This window comes from Nanorana parkeri, unplaced genomic scaffold, assembly GCF_000935625.1.
Source record: "Nanorana parkeri isolate BGI_ZX_2015 unplaced genomic scaffold, ASM93562v1 scaffold276, whole genome shotgun sequence".
NCBI classification, from domain to species: Eukaryota; Metazoa; Chordata; class Amphibia; order Anura; family Dicroglossidae; genus Nanorana; species Nanorana parkeri.
In genome coordinates, this window is record NW_017306544.1 from 1,131,913 (window position 1) to 1,146,362 (window position 14,450).

At 39.3% G+C, this 14,450-nt stretch overlaps 1 protein-coding gene across 1 annotated transcript in view; it reads left to right on the forward strand.

Annotated features, from left to right (window-relative positions):
- Positions 1-1,931: 1,931 nt before the first annotated feature.
- The window catches only part of LOC108787646 (protein FAM19A2-like), a 316,341-nt gene continuing 303,822 nt past the window's right edge, over positions 1,932-14,450 (forward strand). The window contains exon 1 of the mRNA XM_018557250.1: positions 1,932-1,961. The gene's annotated coding sequence lies outside the window, so the exon portion shown is untranslated. The remainder of the gene's footprint in view (positions 1,962-14,450) is intronic.

Below are 14,450 nucleotides of genomic sequence, written 5' to 3' on the forward strand. Positions count from 1 at the left end.
CCATAGCCTAGAAATATTGAAAACAGGGGCGTCGTAATGCCTGCCTCATTTACTAAATCACTTCATGAATGTTTAGCATACCTGAAGGATGAAATAAAGGATCTAAAATGGCTATATTTAGCTAAATGAATGAACAATGCAACAGAAAGCTGTGCATTGCTATGGAACTCCAGACTGCTGACTGTCCAATTATGCTGCAAGGCTTAGAAACATGCTCTTTGTCATTACTTTATTGATGCATATCTAGAGAAAATACTTCTATTGCGTTGATTGCTTAAATACAAACAGAGGTGTACAGTACTTATAAATTATATTGGATTTTAAAGTACAGAAAATATTGGTGCAGTTAGTTACATTAATATAACAGATCATGTCCTGTGATATGTAACCCTTTAGGGATCAGCTAAAAATCACATTGCCTAAGCACATTTACCCTTAAAAATCAGAATCAGGGGTTAGGAGTATTTACTCAATGCAGGTTTTTGCAGCATGCAAATCATGGAAAAAAACGATCATGACACCTGAATATAGGCTATAATTACTGACATCGTTTTATAAGTTGCTTGAATGTCATGCTGATCCTTTATCTACCAAACGTTCTAAGTCACTTACTCAGAACAAGTATACCCAACAGAAGTTCTAACTTCACTTCTTTCTGACGCAATTCACAAAGCTTTAAACAAGGATAAGGCATTTTCTTTAATACTTGCACTGATGTGCTTAGCATGGCTATTTGGCACCTGCTGATCAACAGAAAATGTTTTTTTAAATCCTAGATTGCATATCTGTACATTGACCATGCATATTTAGTGCTAGTGTATGGATACTGCCATAAGCAGGAGTGTTCCTAGTTCAAATTCAGGGTTACAGCTAGGCTGAAGCTAGCCTGAACTCTAATTGCTATTGTTATTTGGGTTTGTTGGGTTATCCCTAAACCATGGACAACGTTTATAACTTCCATCTTCTGTGAAGTGTTCTCCATTTGATTAGAGTTTAAAGATACAGTGGTCTATTAACAAAGCTGCCGAAGGATCTAGCCGTAGCTTCGGCTGATCCTTCGGCTAGCTTCGGCCCCAGGACCCCTTCGGTTCAGTAGAACCGAAGGGCTGTTGTACGGGCTATTCCCTATAGCCCGTACAGCTCCCGAAGTTGGCAGAGCGGCTCAGTCGAGCCGAAGGCATATGCATCGGCTCGACTGAGCCACGCTGAAAGCCGAAGCTGGCCGAATGGAATGCGCCCAAGCACCAATTTCCCATCCCACATTCTCTAATAAAATTTTAGAATACGCCCCACACCATGTCTGAAAGGCCAACAAGGGGACAGGTGTGTGATAGGTATATATAATTTGATTTTTTTTTACAGCAGGCCCATCCCTGCACTCATCAAGAGTAACTATGAGGGGTTACAGTGTGGAAGCACCAACACCAAAGTCCATTTTTTCCACACCTGTGTGACAGATATATATATATATATATATATATATAATTGTGTTCCAGTGTGTTCAGCCCATCACTATTTATTAGTAGAAAGTCTAGGAGAGTCCGTAAAATCCAGCAGCGATGATGCACAAACTGGACTTAGACAAACACGTATGTGCTCACTGTCCTGTCACTATGCAGTGAAAACATCTGGGTGATAAATGAATCAACCCCATTATGCAAGGTCTCATTTATCATTCATTTACTTTGCAGTGATAAAAGCCTTGGCTGGTGTACAAAATACTTGATGTTATTTGCAATTATAAATACATTAGTGATATGTTATGTAAAAAAATATGCAATTGAGAGCAGAATACCAGGAGCAATCATGCTTTGCTTGTAGATGGGAAAGAATAGCAGCCACTGCAGTAACTGTAAAATATCCCCCACTTTGTTTTCAGTTCACGTCACGATTGGCAGTTCACTAGCGCTTAAAATTACTTCTCAGAAAAATCACAACCCAGCATTGTCGTGTTGTGTAAGGTAAGCAAAGCTCCAGCCTTTAATGCAGGATGCCTATGAAAAATTAATAGTGTGGGCCAGCAGAGGAGTAGGAAGCATTGTAGCCTGGCAGTATACTATATGACTCACTAGGGCTTTTCCACATCTCTTATATATAAGTCTTTCTTCAGTGTACTCAAACAGCATAGCAGAATGGCATACATTAAATCCATGCATGTAACAGGATTGTTTATCTTATTTTGTTGAGTTATTGTGCTTAGCATAACCAAATGGACTGGTCAAAACGTTAAAATACAGAACTAAAGTTATGTAAAATACAAGAAAAGTATGTACTGTAGGTAAAAAATCAAATGATCTGCACTGTTCTTTATCCTTGCTTGTTATTGTTCATCTTAGCTTGAAAATCAGTTACATAAAGTCTGAGAAACATACAGAAATTAAAATCTGGAGGGTGACAAATGACAAATGAGTAAATCCTGTAAAAAGTGAATCTGTTGGTGATTTGACCAAATTGGTAAAAAAAAATGAGTAGGCTAAAGGGTTGTTGTATGTTTACTGTTTAAGGGTTTCTAGCTGTGAACAGTGCCGTAACATGGTCTTTTGGCACCTAAAGTAAAGATTAAATGAAATATGAACCTATTCACAGTATACATTGCACCCATATGCCACAGTCCTTGCTTGCACAAAATACTCCTTAAAGCTAAACTCCATTTTGAAATTATTTTGCATACTTACATTGCATTGTATCTATTGATAAAAATACCAGGAGTTTTCTGAATGGCTGCTGTGCCAAGTGAGCGACCCCCTGTGTTTTAAGGCCAGGCTGCATAGTTAAAGTAGAACTATGGGGTTAAGGCTTTTCCCCATAGTTTTCCTTAGGGTGACGGGAGGACACAAACTAGCGTCCTCCCGTCACCCTAAGCTCCGTATACCGCGAGATACAGCTCGCGGTATACTGAGACGCCGCAGATGAAGCGATCCTGACAATTATGTCTGGATCCGCCCAGCTCCTATCTAGAGGCAGAGCCAGCTGTACACGCCCCCTCCCCCATCCGGTCCGCCAGTCAGCGCTGGTGGATCAGAGCGGGGAGGGGGAATCCAGCCCCTCCCCTGTCACGGCAGGCAGCTGTGACAGGATCGAGAGGTGAGCGAACGCCGGTATGTGTTCGCTCACTTGCTGATCTACTGAGCCGACATGTGACAGTCTCATTGCCACAGGTCGGCTAGAACTATGAGGTGAGTGAAAAGCACTCACCTCATAGTTCTCATTTAAGATCTCTGAATTGAGGTGGGCTGCTCTCAGGTTGGGTGGGGGCTTGGGGTGTCGCTGGTAGTGGGAGGTAAATATGCCCCAGTGTCAGTGAACAGTATATGTATATTGCTTTTAATAGGGTGTACCTTTTGAAGCTGGAGTTGGGAAACATTTCTGTAGCATACTGTAAAAATCTGACAAGCTGCTGTTCCACTCTGCAGGCACTGTTCTCACCATACATTTCCCCCTTGCACTATCTGGCCAACTCCTTTAATTTGCCACCACCCTTCCTTAATCTGACACTCCTTCATCCCCAAATCACAGCCGCCATCAGGACTAATGACATGAAGCTTTGTCATATAGTGACATCGTGTAGGTGGTGTTTGGGAAGAGCCCACTGACAAATTTGAGCTGTCAGCTGCAGGAATGAGCTTATCCTCCACCCCTATATACTGGTACACGTTATGTGAGCAAAGTTTGGGAGGTGGAGTCACATAGTTACATAGTATTAGAGGTTGAATAAAGACACAGGTCCATCAAGTTCAACCTATTGCGTGTATGTATGGGATTCTGCATGTGTAAGTGTGTGTGTGTGTATGAGTCCATGTGTGATCTTGTTTTTTTACAGGTACCTGTACCCCTGTATGTTACGGTCTCTGAGGAAATTGTCCAAATGCTTTTTGAATGATTCAACACTCTCAGCTGATACCACTGCTTGTGGCAATGAGTTCCAGACCCTAATCGCTCTAACTGAGATGAAGCCCCTATGCCCCTTTTGGTTAAATCTTTTCTCCACCAACTTTAGAAGGTGGCCTCCAGTCTTTGTTATGGAGTTTACCGTAAAAAGTTTATTGCAGATGTTGCTATCCCCATTGAACATCTTGTACATCAAAATCATGTCCCCCCTTAATCTCACTTCCAGCATGATCATGTTTAAATTTAGTAACCTTGTCTCATAGCTTTGGTCCTCCAGCCCCTTAATTAGTTTAGTTGCCCTTCTCTGGACTCTCTCCAGCTCAAGGACATCCTTTCTGAGGATTGGTGACCAAAACTGGACCGCATACTCCAGATGAGGTCGAACCAGCGATCTATAAAGTGGCAAAATGATAGATTTGTCTCTACAGTACATTCCCTTTTTAATACAAGACAGTACTCTGCTCGCTTTGTTTGCAGCAGCATTGCAAGCTATTATTCAATCTGTGGTCTACAATGACCCCCAGATCCTTTTCCATTTCTGACTTCCCTAGTGGAGTTCCCATTAATGTGTATTCTGCTTGCCTATTTTTAACCCCACAGTGCATTACTTTACATTTATCAACATTAAACCTCATCTGCCAAATAGTTGCCCACTCCCCCCTATTTTAACCAGGTCCTCCTGTAATGTTAGAGTTTCTAAGTCCATTACCCTCCCGATTTTAGTATCATCAGCAAACACGGAAACATGGCTATTCACGCCCTCCCCAATATTGTTAATAAACAGGTTGAATAGTATGGGGCCTAGCACTGAACTCTGAGGCACGCCACTCGCAACCTTAGACCAATCTGAAAAGGAGCCATTTGCCGATACTCTCTCGACACGTTCCTGTAGCCAATTCTCTATCCATGTACTCACCATTTCCTCTATGACGATAGACCTCAGCTTCTGTAGTAAGCGTTTATGTGGTACTGTGTCAAACGATTTTAAAAAATCCAGATATACCACATCCACCAGCCTCCCTCCATCCAGATCTCTACTTACCTCTTTGTAGAATGTTAGTAGGTTGGTCTGACAAGAACGGTCCTTCCTAAATCCATGCTGATTATAATTTATTATACCATTTTCGTGAACAAACTCTACTAAGTAGTCCTTTATCATTCCCTCTAACAGTTTGCATACTATTGATGTTAGACTGACTGATCTGTAGTTCCCAGGTTGGCATCTTGACCCTTTTTTGAATATCGGTACTACTGTGGCTTTCCGCCAGTCACTTGGTACTCTACCAGTCATTAAGGAGTCCTTGAAAATGAGGAATAATGGTCTCACTATAACCTGGCTGTAAATCCTCCAATGGGTATACCTGTTCCTAAGACAACTGTCCCCTGTAGAGATTTCCTCTCAATCCATGCTGCCTCTCTCTCTGTCCAAAGCTTAAAAATATTTTGGATATACATACACTTTTTGGAATAAGACATACATCAACACCTACCCTAGCCTGTAATGTGATTGGATAATGTAGCAGCACACTAATGAGGCAACATATATTTTCCTCTGCTAAAAGCATGTTCCTGTTTTTGACTGAAACTACCATGCAAAGCAGTAGGGTGCAAACGTCTTAAAGTGCTGCTACACCCTCTCAGTCTAATTGTATTGTGCAGGGGCTTGAAGGAGACTGATATCAGGATTGTTTCATTTATATATTCTAGTGCTATGTAAATCTACATTTACTTATATATAGTTGGCATGTCAAAAAGGTGAGATGTTTTTAGGTCTGAGTGTACTAAATCATTTATGCAGCAATAGAGCATACCCTTCAAAAGAACCCATTTGGAGCTTTATTAAAGTGACACTAAACTCAGGAGTTAAATCTTAAAAATGTGTTCAAGTACCTTAATTATTGATAAAAATGTATCTTATTTGTGTATCACTCAGCTGTACATCCTCAAATTATCTCTGATTTGGTACTGACACTGTCAGTTCATCTGGAGGGTGGCTACTTTTGTTCCCCATGATCTTTATGTGTTTTGTAAAGTAGTCACTGCTCCAAGCTCATTCTTGTGATGTACTACAATCTTAATACAAAATTAGTAAACTAAACGTGACATTGTAGTCCATTAGAGGAGTGACCTTGGAGTGGTAACTACTTTACAACACACACACAGCGACCACAGCGAATAAAAGTAGGGACACTTCAGAAGGAAGGACAATGTCAGTAGACATTTAGAGCTGATTTGAGGATCTACAGCAGAGTGATACACAAATAAGATATATTTTTGTTATTCAATAGGGTATTTGAATGTATTTTTACGATTTAACTCCTGAGTTTTGTAAACGTTAAGCAAGAAACCTGAAAAATCTTTGAAAAGTTAGTTTAAATTGTTTACTTATACCTAAATAGCTGCAAGACGGATATCACGAAAGCCTGGAAGACCCCATTTATAATCTTGATGGAATTTAAAAAAAGTCTTCCAAACAGTGTTTTCTGAGAAACGTTACCCACAAAAGGGAACAACCAACAACCATTTTGTTACAATTATTTTAAGCCACTGCTACTAACAATTTGCCTATTTAATGTGGGTTTTTGTGTATGTCTTCTTTTTTATATATGGAACCTTTGTAAAATGAATGTTGTTTCATTAAAATATATTATTATAGAAAAGCTGCATTTACTCATTTCTAATGAATGTAAAATTAGATCAAGTGGTATTTTTACATATCCCCTGAATTCAGTTTAAGGTAACCAGAGAATGTAGGATTGTTGATGTATAGCCTTACTAACACATCTGAGGAAATATACCATTAAATAACATCCATATTGTAAAATTGCTGACATTTTTTTACAGAGAAGAAAAATCATCAGCTAATTTAATATGCTTATCACCTACACATCTGTACCACAAAGTAATTGTGATAATCAGTTATTGGTGGTCATATCCCATACTAATAGAGTATATGGATCTTTTTACATGACCCAGTTCCAGTGACAGTAACCAAATAGGGCAGGTGGTACAATTACAGCAAGATTTACACAATAGCTGTATAGTTGTGATAAATCTGTTATTACTTATCCAATGGATGTGGCATGTCCAAAGCAAGGAAAGGTATTTTACAGTTTCTTCCTCTCATTAAATGCAATACTCATGAGGGCTTCCAAAAAATAGCTAAGAGCAGCTAAATCCATAGTAAAGGTTACAGCTTGACTATAGTAATTTATGGTTGTGAAGCCAAGAGACTTTGCTAAATAAGTCAGAAATATAGGATCATTAATCACAGCATCTCAAACCGATGCAAAATATCAGATACCGTAGAGCTGAAGAGGGAAACAAAACCCCACATTTTTTTATAATCAGGAATAAATGCCATTGATCTTCATGAAGATGGAGTTTACTGGATATAGCAGCACAAAAATATTTTTAAAAAAATTAAATGCACAGAAGAAATCCAAGCAATATTTTAAATCTAATTTTGCTAAAGAAAGGGAAACAATATAAAAGCTCTGAGACAAGTACTTATATTTTGTGTTTTGTCACAAAAAAAATACTATAGATGTTCATGTTACGCTAAATGATCAAGTATATATGTTGGCATCACATACAAGATTAGGAGCAATCAGCATTAAACAAAACAAACATCCCAGAAACCAACTGAGTGTTTGATGAAGTAATGTATTGTGACGACATGGTCATCGGTTTATGGGTTATATGTGTATTGGTGTTGGGTTATGTTTAAGTGTGTTATACTGTGTAACCTGTTTATCAAAAGACTGTCAGCACCACCCCTCATTAGCTTTATTTGTACTCAAAGGAGCTATGACATTCTCCTGCGTCTGGCCAGACTCCTGCTATGGCTGTCTGGGGCTCTTTAGCAGCTGGACCCCTGCTGAGGTGTGCAGTCAATGTCTAGGAAGGGCAGGGTGGATGTGATGGGATTATAATCTGATCTGATCACTTTGTGTATAAAAGGTTGCACAGTTTCTCAATAAATCAGAGTTTGTTTCACCCTACACTCGGCCCCGACTAGTGACTGGGGAAAGTGGGAGCTAAAGATCAGTGGGTTGCAGTATCTCCTGAGCAAGGAAGAAAACAGCGGCGGACATACTCATCCTGAGTACCGGGGTCCGTCACAGGTATGCTCTGTGGTAAAAACAGAATGGTAGAGAAAAGCGCTAAGAGCCTTTGCGTACAGGCAACTGGACACATGTATCAATAGTGTTGTAGATGTGGGTCATTGTTGGTACACAGTATGGGTTTGAATCCTAAGCTTTTTACCCTTGAGTAACTCTTTTAAAAATGTTGAGGTCTTAGCAACCCCCTACTGCTCATGGTAGCTTAGTGTGTGTGTGTATATGTGTGTGTGTATTTGTCACCAAGAGGGGATCATTTCTTGACACGTGCTTCTCCCCGACAATTAATTTCAGTAATATTCACAAACTAAACAAAAAATAATGATAGCATCCAGAAAAGAAACACTGACAGTGAAAACTATAGCGTCCCTTTAGATTAGTAGTGAGTGCTAAGAATGCTCCCATTAGAGAGAGGAAAACATACTACTGGTGTCAGTGGTTACCTGAGAGATGAGAAGATAGGTTCAACTGGTCCTTTGACACTAACTCTGTTGAGTGGTGAATTGATGCTCTAACAGTATTCTGCAGTCAAGCACACAAATGATTACTGTGTAATGTTTTTCTCATGCAGTCCCACTTTTTTTTAGGCAAGTGTAGGCCTGGAATCATTGTAAATAAAAGCTCTTGTTTGATCACAGCTCAGACAAACTAGTAGGCTTTTTTAATGGATGCAAAAGTAGTATTTATACCATCGATCTGCCCATTAAATTCCACATACAAGGATGTCCTTCTAGATACCATGCTAGGTGCCTTGTTCTTTGTGGTGTGGATATTAAACCCCTGTATACTATATGGAGTGGGTTTGACTGTGCAGTGGCTGTTTGGCAATCTAATGGATTCCCAGTCTCAATACCTCTCTGAATAAGTTGTGGTACAAAATGGCAATATACTTCTGAGGCAGAGTGGTTGATTTACTAACCTTATAAACACACCACGAACATGTATACACCTCTGTAGTGTGTTCCCTCCCAGCATGATCTATGGGTGGAATCGAAACACTTTTGTAGTGTGTAAACAACCAGCAGGTGTGTTGTGCAAAGCCCTGCCCTGAATTGCAAGGTGATGTTGTGTAAATTAGCTCTACATTGTGTTGCTTGCGTTGATGAATGCAGGAATGTAAATGCATGAGCTAACCATTTTTGTCTAAACTGTGAAGCAGCATTATATATGCATCACGTGCATGATTTTTCCATATATGGCATTAGTGGAAATATGCTTATAGAGACTTTTTGCTTGATAAATACGCTTTGCTGTGTAACAATCACACGCACCTGGTGCGTGCGTGTGTTTAGGTTAGTAAATCACCCCCAGAGAGTGGGTAAGATTGCTCCAATTTATGGTGGATCCATTATGTGAAGTTTGGATACTATATGAAAGTTGCCTACCACTATATGGACACTGCAATGAAGCCACTCTATATAGACTTGTACTTCTTGTATGAAGTCATCTAGCATCTATACTTCAGTTCTAGGATTATGATCCAATATACTAGTACTATAAAGTATATACCAGCTGTGTCTTAGCTAGCTTTAGACTCTAGTCTGATATTGATGGCAGATATAGCACCTGAGCTAGCTCCCTTTGAAAACATTTCACTTTATATTGCTATAAAGTTATACTGGTTCATGAGATATGAGAGGGCTATTTGATGCAGCCTGGAATTACACGTTACTTTTATATATACTCTACAGTTTTTCATTATATATACAGTATGTAGCCATCATATAAGTTAACCTATTATATGGGTCCCTATTGGGAAGACTGTTTTTCATGTGTGAAGCTTATGACTACTGTACCTGGATTGCAATGTACTGGCTGCATATAACTGATATGAATATATTTTCTTCATGATCATGGATGTTTCTTTTTAGTGACAATATATACATGTCCAGCTTATTTGTATGTTTGTGGCCATGTATTCATGTGTTTCTCAGAGTAGTTTAAATTGGGTATCAATACTTGCTTGCTATATTTATAACCAGATATCAATATTTGTGTTGCTGCATCTTTGCATGTTTGCAAACTCTTTTTTTTAAGCATGTACTTTTTACTAAAGTTTCCAGGGGTAAAGCAATGTTTGAGACAAGAAAAAAATAATCGTATGCAGAGATATAAAGCACAGCAGGTGTCAATCGTTAAGCAAACTATGTACACAGTGGTAGACAACTAATCCGAATGAAAATATTGTTTGTGAACAAACTGCAACCTGTAATGTGTGGTCAAAAACACGGGAAAAGCTAGGAAAAGGGGGATGGGCAGGAGAGGTCCTGGACTAAGGCAGTTACTTGGATGAAGGGGAGTGGAGAGTGCAAACTCTTTTTAATATGTGATATTTTTACATTTTTGGTAGAAATAAAAGTATGTCTTTTTCATCTTTCTGGAAGATCATGTGACATCTGTTCCTAGGCAGTACATTTGTTTTTAAAACTTTTAAATTCACTTTGAGGGCTGGATAGTTCATGCAGCAGCTTTTTCATGTCAAAAGTGTTTAAGATTTTTAAAAAACCCTTGCATGAAAATTGTCTATGAGGCATGTGATTGCCATATTTTCTCAGCATGGAAGCCAATGGAAAATGCTGCCCTCATGTAAATTGCAGGAGAGCAAGACTGCACGTATGATATTGCAAGTATTTTTCATACTCTGCTATGCTGCCCACACCTCTGATTTGAAGAAACCAGCTTATGATGTGATTCTTTAGAGTAAGGTCAATTTCCTGCCCAAAACAGTATATTAAAAAATAGCCCCATAAATACATTTTTACTAGGGATGCACAGATACCATTTCAGATATCAGTGCCAATACTTGGCATATTCACAAGAACTACCAGGGTTGCAGGGGTTGCAGTTGCGACTGGGCCCTGGCGCTCCCAAACTGTCCGGAAATCATTAGTCTGTATTGTTTTAGAAAAACTGTCACATGACACTAAACAAAAATGTAAAAATGTATCAGTAATTGGTATCTGTGAGGTCCAGTATTGGTACTTGTACTTGTTCTGGAAAAATAGTATTGGTGCATTCCTTTATATATATACTGTACCTTTATATATATACTGCATATACATACAGTCATGGCCAAAAACATTGGCACCCCTGCATTTCTGTCCGATAATGCACCACTTTGTGCATAAAATTGGTGCAATTTCAAATGTTTAGGTATTCTCATGTTTATTTCTTTTGTTTGTATTGGTATGACACAAAGAAGTGGAGGGAAAAAAAGCCAAATCTGACACATTCCACGCAAAACTCCAGAAATGGACTGGACAAAATTATTGCCACCTTTTCCCAATTGTAAGAAATAATTGCATTCCAAGTTTTTGTGGAAAAGCATGAGCAATCTCAAGGTTACAAGTCCATCTCCAGAGATCTGAATGTTCATGTGTCCACTGTGCGCAACATTGTCAAGAAGTTTACAGCCCATGGCACTGTAGCTAATCTCCATGGGCATGGACTAAACAGAACAATTGATCAAAGATTGCAATGAAGGATTGTTTGAATGGTGGATAAAGACCCTCGATCAACTTCCACACAAATTTAAGCTGACCTTCATGCACAGGGTACAACTGTGTCAGCACTATATGTCGCCATCTGAATGAAAAGGTACGCTATGGTAAGAGACCCAGGAGGACCCCATTGCTTGCACAGAAACTTAAAAAAGCCAGATTGGAGTTTGCCAAAACTTACCTGAAGAAGCCAAAATCCTTTTGGGAGAATGTGCTGTGGACAGGGCCCAGTGTCAGAAAGTTGGGTCTCCGTCAGAGGTCATGGGTCCTACAGCAGGACAAAGACCCAGAGGACACATCAAAAAGCACCCGGAAATGGTTTCAGACAAAGCGCTGAGGAGTACTGGACTGGGCAGAAATGAGTCCAGATCTAAATCCCATTGAGCACCTGTGGAGAGATCTCAAAACAGCAGTTGGGAAAAGGAACCCTTCCAATCTGTGCAATTGGCGAAAGAAGAGTGGCCCAAAATTCCTGTAGAGAGGTGTAAGAAACTCATTGATGGTTACAGGAAGCAATGGATTTCAGTTATTTTTTCTAAGGGCTGTGCTACCAAATATTAATTGAGGGTGCCAGTAATTTTGTCCAGTCCATTTTTGGAGTTTTGTGTGGAATGTGTCAGATTTGGCTTTTTTTCTCCACTTTTTTGTGTCATACCAATACAAACAAAAGGAATAAACATAAGAATGCCTAAACATTTGGAATTGCAACAATTTTCTGCGCAAAGTGGTGCATTATCTGACAGAAATCCAGGGCTGCCAACATTTTGGCCAAAACAAATCATACATTAAAACAGAGATGCACAAATCCCATAGGCAATGCTCCTTAACAATGACAGCTGCCTCCTAGCTTTTGAGTTTTTCTCTAGTCTAGTCTTGGAGCTAGAAAAATATCTGTACTTGTACTTGTACCAAATATGACACCTTGGTATCTCTGCGGCCGGGAGCTTCTTGGATGTAACTGGGCATGTATACACGTCCTGTTACTTCCGCCCGCTCGCGGGAAATGCCCGTTGTTTGAAAACAGGCAGCGATGCCCGTTAATATACAAGCGATATACTACAGGCGGACGGCAAGTAGTTAAGCTTGACATGTTTGGTGTCTATTTACCCGATGTGACCCCGTCTTTTATATTTTACCAAAAAAGTGGGTAATATTAGTTGTTTTATAACATAATGTAAATGTAATGTAACTTTTTTTTTCCAAAATTTTCAATAATTTCTCCTGAATATATTAAAAAAAACCCCCCCCCCCCCAGTGGTGATTAAATACCACCATAAGAAAGCTCTATCTGTCCCCAAAAAATTGCATAAAATTCATTTAATTACAGCGTTGCATGACGGAATAACTGTCAGTCAAAGTACTGCAGCGCTGAATACTGAAAAATGGCCTGGCCAGGAAGGGGGTCTAAACACCTGGTCTTCAAGTGGTTAAAGATATTTGAAGGAAGACATATTTTAGTTGCCCTTAGCAACCACTTAGGTGCTCAGGTTCATTGCTTTAGCAGTGGCACATCCCTTCATCTCTTCACCCTTTTTTATTTAGTACAAATCATACTGTAATTTTTTTTTTCGCAGATGCTCCAGACATTGTGGGAACCAATGAAAAATAGTCTGTTTTTCCCCAGGACAAATCACTCGATTTAGTTTTTAGTCCCAAAAAGGAAAATACAAGCAAGGCAATAAAATAAATGAATTACCCAAAGCCGGCAGAATGCTGGCATGCATCTTGAACTCCCCAGGCTCCAGTTAGTGATAGGTCATTAAAGGCAAAGAAACCTGAGTGTGCACAATGACAGATTAGTAAACTATTGCAGTGACTGTTCCACAGGTACTATTTAGTCTGGTAAACACATTGCCCAAATTTATAGTACCCTTGGCTGTATGTTAACCTTGTAAAAAAATGCAGTCATTTGCTCTAAGTTGGCTTGGCATTGGTTAATAATCCTTAAAAGTCTGTCCACATTGCATTCTCTCTGTTGTACTATTTCTAGTTTGCTTTGCTAGCAGATATGCAGTGAGGTAGAAATGTGTGAAGTGATGTAGATTCTTAATAAAGGTAGCATACTTAATTTCAGGGCTGTGGTTTCTTAGAAAACGACACTCTTCCTTATAAAAGGATAGGCAGATATGAATAAAATGCACTTGTAAGGTAACATTCCTATTACCTTAATACCAGCAAATGTAAGAATGTTCCTTAAAGAATAACTCTCGTTAAAATTTTTTACTAACCCTCACAGTGGGCCTACCCCTGCACTTCAAGGTTTAAATACTCATTTTTTCCTATGATCAAAAATAACAAGCAATAGCAATAGTAATGTAAAAACTGCTTTAGTACATAAGGGCTATACAGGTACAAGAGCTGAAGTGATTTAACAATATTTTGTCAAACTATGAAGCAAGCACTGAGAATAGAGGAGGCATGAAGGTTGAAAACATAGAGGCATGGGATCAAAGCAGAGGAGTAATTGTCAAAGTACACCTAGGAAAAAGATCAACAGAGGACCAGTTAGCAAAGGCAGGTAGGAAAGATGAATTGAGAGAGGAAGTGTGATTGATAAAGACAGTTTGAGAAGTGTGTGGGACAGACAAAAAGACACAGTAGTATGTACATTCCTTATACTTTGATGGGAAACAGTTTAAATTGGAAACATTTCTCCCATATAACTTTTTCTGCATGTGTGTGTCTGTCTTCACCAAAATTGCACGTGCCTCCCACCAGTGAGGACAAGCTAACACTGGGACTGCAAATTTAGGATGCAAATTCGGGGGGGCTACAGCATCAATGAGGACTAACTCTGCCACACTATTTTTAACAGAGGGTGGAGAAAGCAAGAATAATGCACTGATGTTTGACCCAATACTGGATTGCCCTTCAGAACTGTTCCCTGATTACAAACTTTGCCACTCATCCAGCCTTTAAAAGAGCCTTTGAATGTGTG